Here is a 7,243-nt window from a genome sequence, read left to right on the forward strand (position 1 = left end):
AGGTAGTAAACTCACCCTGGGGAAGGGGAATGAATGACCCTTTCGCCCGCCCAGAACTTCTGTGTGGATCTAGGAATAAGGATTCCTTAGGCGCACAGGGTCAAAAATGTGGTCCCATTTAGCCAACGTGTGATTTAGCCTTTCAGGAGGCTCCCAGTGGTGCTCAAGACACCTCCAGCTGAGAGGAAGGAGATGAAATGGGGGCTCCCTGAAGCTTCCACTCCCTCTTGCCTCTGTCCTTTGGGCCTCGTTTAAGTGTTCTGTTTTATCCTCATGGATAGTAAAGTTAGGCTTATATATCCACATCCCCTCCTGGATTATAAAGTTTTAGAGAGCAGGGACCTATTTCTCTCAGTAAAGTCAATAGAGTGACTACTATGCATCAGGCACTATGCTAGACCCTCCAGGAATGGTGTTGAATTGGCTATCACTGAATTCACTTGCTATAAGGAGAAACACTTGGTCCAGTGCCTGTCCTCAGGAGCTTGGAAGACCAGGTCTTCTCACTCCTGAAACGTGAACCTTGATTTCACCAGGACCATTCACTGTCCATGACTCAAAGGGGGCTGGCTCTCTGTCTGGAGGGTCTTTCAGGGTCCCCCTCCTTGGGCCATCTTTTCTAGATTGCTATAAGATAACCTCAGAAGAGCTTGGATGTTTTCACCCTGAGAGGACATTCCAGCTGTCAGAGCAGGAAGGGTTCTTGGGGCTGCTGGAGGAGTTAGTTCTGCACTTTATTTCCTCCCAGTCGGGTGGCGGCGCCAGGGACTGTGTCCCAAGACCCCTGCATATAGTCGTGGAGGCTCTAAGAGGCAGCCTGACAGTATTCCCCGCCTGTGCCTCCATCTGGGTACCCCTGCCCTCCAACCCTGTTTCTCTTACTTTCTCCCTCCTGCCTTCCTCCCTTATTCCTATGCCTATGCCTGATCGTTAGGGATTTACAGCAGGTGTATGGGATGGGAGGGCAGACCCTCTATTTTTCTGTGCTCATTCATTCTTTTTTTTTTTTTTTCTTTTTTTTTTTTGTATTCTTCTGAAGCTGGAAACCGGGAGAGACAGTCAGACAGACTCCCGCATGCGCCCGACCGGGCAACGCTCTGCCCACCAGGAGGCGATGCTCTGCCCCTCGGGGTGTCGCTCTGCCAGGACCAGAGCCACTCTAGCGCCTGGGGCAGAGGCCAAGGAGCCATCCCCAGCGCCCGGGCCATCTTTGCTCCAATGGAGCCTTGGCTGCAGGAGGGGAAGAGAGAGACAGAGAGGAAGGAGGGGGGGTGGAGAAGCAAATGGGCGCTTCTCCTATGTGCCCTGGCCGGGAATCGAACCCGGGTCCCCCGCACGCCAGGCCGACGCTCTACCGCTGAGCCAACCGGCCAGGGCCCTCATTCATTCTTTCATTAACTCAAAAGCCATTTCTGAAGTGTCCCTGTGTTAGGCCGTGCTTCACGTGTGTTCCTATGAATTAAGTATTTCTGTCCCAATGTTATAGATGAGAAAATAAGCCACCATCTAGATGGGCCCAATGACTGCAAAGCCACTGTGCTGAGCTGGCCTCCTGACACGACTCCGTGCTCACTGCTGAGCCCCCTGCCACCTCAGGAAGAAGATGAAGCCCCTATCCTCTTCAGTCCTCAGGTGGGTAGGTGGGGGGGTCTTTCAGGCACATCGGGCTCATTAGGTTCCCAGTTGTAGGCAGTGATGATGGAGCAAGACCTAGGCAGACCCAGGTCCTACTGCTATAGTGATGGGGGACAAGGAAGCCCACCCCAGGAGGAAACCGGAGATTTGCAGGCTGCTGGCTGCCAGCTGAGGCTTAACCACCAGAGATGGCCCAGCAACCCAGAAGCTCTGCCAAGGGCTGAGAGCATCACGGGGATTCTCCAGCCTGTGTGAAAATTCCCAAGTCCTCTGGCCAAGCCTCCTTCCTCGGCTGCATGTGTGCACTGGTGAGGGCCCAAGGGGGCCTATTTTGCAGTACGCCAGGAAAATGGACCTGCAGAGACAACTGATGTGCCTGGTCATAGGCAGACACTGGGGATGGTTTGACAAAGCAACCTCACTATGTATGCACTACAGTCTTTCCTCTGTCTTTCAAATAAGAGTTCAGCCTTTCCCCATTCTGTCCTCCTTTTGCTTAAAATGAAGTTTTAATTGGATATGCTTGTATGTACCTAAAAAATAAACCTAGTGAGGATTCAGTGGAAACTCAGGGTTGGAACTGGGAGAGAAGGGATGGAGAGGGACTCTTTATTTTGTTCCTTTTGTTGCTGCTTTATTATTATTTTTAATCATGTGCCTGTATTAGGGTTATAAGTATACATTTTAAAGATTTTATTTGTTGATTTTAGCGAGAGATGGGGAGGAAGACAGAGAGAGAGGAAGAGAGGAAGCGAGATCGTAGTTGCTTCCCTTTAGTTGTTCACTGATTACTTATCATATGTGCCTTGACCGGGCAAGCCCAAGATTTCAAACCAGCAACCTCAGCATTCCAGGTCAATGCTCTATCCACTGTGCCACTGCATGTTAGGCTATAAGTACATTTTTTTCTTTTTGTATGTGTGTGTGTGACAGAGACAGAGAGAGGGACAGATAGGGACAGACAGAAAGGGAGAGAGATGATAAGCATCAATTCTTTGTTGCGGCACTTTAGTTGTTCAATGATTGCTTTCTCATATGTGCCTTGACGGGGTGGGGGGAGGGAACGGCGCTACAGCAGAGTGAGAGTGACCCCTTGCTCAGGCCAGCGACCTTGTGTTTTAAGCACAAGGGGGTCATGTCTATGAACTCACGCTCAAGCCAGATGAGCCTAAGCTCAAGCTGGCAAGCTTAGGGTTTCAAACCTGGGTCCTCTGCTTCCCACTCCAATGCTCTATCCACTGCACCACTGCCTAGTCAGGCTATAAGTACACTTTTTTTTGTTTGTTTGTTTTTGTATTTTTCTGAAGTTGGAAACGAGGAGGCAGTCAGACAGACTCCCGCATGTGCCCGACCGGGATCCACCCAGCATGCCCACCAGGGGGCGATTCTCTGCCCATCTAGGGTGTTGCTCTGTTGCAACCAGGGCCATTCCAGCACCTGAGGCAGAGGCCATGGAGCCATCCTCAGCGCCCGGGCCAACTTTGCTCCAATGGAGCCTTGGCTGCGGGAAGGGAAGAGAGAGACAGAGAGGAAGGAGAGGGGGAGGGATGGAGAAGCAGATGGGCACCTCTCCTGTGTGCCCTGGCCGGGAATCAAACCTAGGACTCCTGCAAGCCAGGCTGATGCTCTACCACTGAGCCAACCGGGCAGGGCTATAAGTACACTTTTAAAACCTAGTTTTTTTGAAGACTTAGAGCAATGTAGTATTTTGGGTTGGGTCCTTAGAAAGCAAAAAAGGACATTAAAAAAAAGTGGGAAAATGGGTAAAATCTGAATTTTCTTTTTAAAAAACTAATTTTAGAAAACTGAAGGAGAGGATGCAATGTCCTGAATCTGGAAAGAGAGATTAATTCCCTAAGGGAATGGATTTCCCCATGCTCTTGGGGTTTTCATTGACCAGTGCTAGCAGGATGTAAACCTCTGCAGGGTCTCTGTGGAAGCTCTGATGTGAATGCTCACTCAAATTCAAGTTACTTTCCACGTGTCTTTGGTTTGACAGACACCTATAAAGTCACAAGTGGTTTTCATTAAATGCAGTTTCTAGATTCCTTACTCAAGAACGCTGTCACAAATGTACATTGAATAATTTGTTAATTCTTCTTTGTTTTATTTTTTAAATTTATTTATTGATTTTAGAGAGGAAGGAAGGGAGAGACACACAGAAACATCAATCTGTGCCTGTGTGTGTCCTGACCGGGGATCGAACCCACAACCTTTGCATTTCGGGATGATGCTCTAACCAACTGAGCTATCCAGCCAGGGCTGTTAATTCTTCTATAGCCATATTCCAAGTTGGAAAATAGAGCCCAATCTTTAGCAATGTCTAAAAAAACAAGTGTTGCAAGTTATTTTCCCCAAAAAGATAATACTTGAAATTGAAGTACATTTCAAATAGACTCCATAAGTACTTTCTTCTACTGAAGTAAGTCAGTGTACCAGTTTCAGAATAGCCAAGTGAAGTTCAGGGGCTGGCTGAAGACCCAGTCTCTGAGATCTGGCTCTCCACTTGTTTCGCTTTTGACCCTTATTTATATTTGATCTGTCAGTAACACCCATTGAAATAGACACGATGGGAGGGCAAGGTCAAATAGTAGAAGACAATCCTCAGAGATGCTTTCTGTATAATGAGAGAAGACCAGTAAATGTAAGTAAAGATGCAAGAGAAAAGCAATAAGCTTAAAAAAATAAAGTATTGCCTGACCAGGTGGTGGCATCGGACTAGGACGTGGAGACCCAGGTTCGAGACCCCGAGGTCACCAGCTTGAGAGCAGGCTCATCTAGTTTGAGCAAGGCTCACCAGCTTGGACCCCTTGGCTCGAGCAAGGGGTCACTTGGTCTGCTGTAGCCCCCTGGTCAAGACACATATGAGAAACCAATCAATGAACAACTAAAGAACCGCAACAAAGAATCGATGTTTCTCATCTCTCCCTTCCTATCTGTCTGTCCCTATCTGCCCCTCTCTCTGACTCTCTCTGTCTCTGCAATAAATAAATAAATAAATAAATAAATAAATAAATAAATAAATAAATAAATAAAGTATTACCTGGAGCAGCCCAGGCTGGGGAGAATAGAGCTCCTCACCCCTCAGGGCCACTCTTCTGTTCTGTATCCTCACCACAGTCCTGACTCCCCCAGATCTCACGGAGGCCTCCCTTTCCTCTCTAAGTGCTAAGTACTCTCTTCCCCAGAGATCTTTGTTGTTCAAGTCAGTCCCTCCGTGCTGCTCTAAGACCTGGCTCGGGAGCCCTGGCTGTTTATTTAAGAGAGAACCAGGAAAGGCAGCCCAGGGGAGTAGATGGCTCTGTTTCTGTTTCACCTTGAGGTCCCCGAGCTGTTTGCTGCTTTGATCCTGGCCTCGCTTTGATTTCCTCTCTTCTCTAACCCAGTCCTCTTCAATCCCCGAAGTTTATTTCAGAACCAGGGGTTTCGAGAGATTGAGAGACAACATCCCACGAAAAGGTATTAATGCACCAGGAAAGTGACAAATGTTAAGAAGCGTTGTTGTTTAGTGAACTCCATATACATTTAAATAACAAACACAAAATAGATTTTGAACCCAACAGGTTGTTTCTCACAATTCCTTTTCTTCTTTCAATTATTTCCACCCAAGCCTATGAGTAGGAAAGACCCCTCTGTGTAAAACCTTTCGCAACCCCTTTTCACATAGCAAACCAGTAAAGTTAAAGGAACTTTCCAACTTCAAAGAAAGGAAACCACAAATTTTCCCAGTCTGTGTCTCCCCACTTGAAATAAACAACGGTGATAAATAGCAGAATATTTGGTCGTCAAACCCAACATTTGTTTGACTTCTTTCTGGAACGTGTTTATTGAGCACCTTAAATGGGACTAGTACTACTGAGGAGCTGAGTTTTTTTGTTATATTTCAGTGTAATTGATTTACTTTTAAACAGCCACCCATGGCCAACGACTACCGCATACAACAGCAAAGCTTTATGTCATCACCTGGCAAATAACTCTTTTCTTGATAATTTTTAATATGTAGATACAAAGAAGTATTTAGTTGGTGTCAAATCAAACACTAGATTTGAATTCTAGACTCTTGTTTTTATTGTTTAAAAAGAACTCGGGTTCATCAAGATGGTTACCTCGTTTTCATACCAGATAGGCTTATAGAGTTGTATGTGAAATGTTACTGTAGCATTCATAAGTGGTTTTTGTTCAAAAATGACAGTGTGTGAGCACTTGCTGGTGGAAGGTTTATGATACTACGAGTTTCTTTAACATTGTAATTTGACACCTTTGGTCACCTTGTTCTCCTCTGGCTATATAATGAAACTTCACTTCTAAAGTTCTCTTTACTTTCTCGGTGAGATGTGACATTGTATTGAATTATATGTATTTCACATATCTCAGTGAACAAGGAAGAGTAAAGAGTGAGGTGCCAGGAGAACACAGCTTCTGCTGATACCGGTCTTTTCTGCGTCTGAATGATTTATTATTAAAGTGTTAACAGATACCCAGAGTAACCTAAGATCATTTCTGGACTCTGTGTCCCAGCCAGCATGTATTTCCAAAATATTGTCTTTTGCTGGGTATTCTAAGCCTCGCTGAGAGACATCTGTGCAGGTAAAATACCATCCTAGATTGGTCCAAGCAAACACAGACTCTTGGTGCACATAGAATATAATAAGGTACTTCAAATGGATTCTAAGACATTTTAGTGTACGGTAAAATGGGTGGTTTTAATTGAATGGCTTCAGTCTCTCAGGCAGTTGTGCGTTTAGCTTTCATGGACGTCCAGCACCCCTGTGGTCGGAAGAGGAAGTAACACCGAGTGCCAGCTCCACACCAGGCACTGTACCTGGTCTGGAATATTTAGTCATATGTGAGTACTGGAAAGTCTGGACTAGTCGTATCTGAAAATGACAGAATTACTACATGCTACTTAGGAGGCACTCTCAAGAAATAATCTGAAGAGGCTCCCACTGGCCGAACAAGGCAACTTGAGGATCAATAAAAATAATAAAAGCAATAGACTGAAACACATCAAATATGTTAAAACCCATTATGTCATAATAATTATTAAAAAACAAAAATTGATCCCCTCTGGGAGGTTTCTAGGGAACAAACCCTTTATTGTGATAAACAAAGAGAAGGAAGCAAGTAATCATCTTGCCTTTTCTGTATGACTGTAACTCCGGGTAAACTGTTGATAAAGTAAACTTTCTCCTTATAGAGATATTCTGCTGGGCCCTGGCCGGTTGGCTCAGTGGTAGAGCATTGGCCTGGTGTGTGGATGTACCAAGTTTGATTCCTGGTCAGGGCACACAGAAGCAGCGCCCATCTGCTTCTCTACCCCTCCTCCTCTTGCTTTTCACTCTCTCTGCCCTTCCTGCAACCATGGCTCAATTAGAGCAAGTTGGCCCCAGGTGCTGAGGATGGCTCCATGGCCTCAACCTCAGGCACTGGGAAGAGCTTGATTGCTGAGCAACAGCAGCACCCTAGATGGGCAGAGCATCACCCCCTAGTGAGCTTACCCAGAGGATCCCGGTTGAGTCGCATGCAGAAGTCTGTCTCTCTGCCTCCCCTCCTCTCGCTGAGTTGGAAAGAAAAAAAGAGGTATTCTGCTGATAAATGAAGAAGTGAA

This window comes from Saccopteryx bilineata, chromosome 1, assembly GCF_036850765.1.
Source record: "Saccopteryx bilineata isolate mSacBil1 chromosome 1, mSacBil1_pri_phased_curated, whole genome shotgun sequence".
Taxonomy (NCBI): Eukaryota; Metazoa; Chordata; class Mammalia; order Chiroptera; family Emballonuridae; genus Saccopteryx; species Saccopteryx bilineata.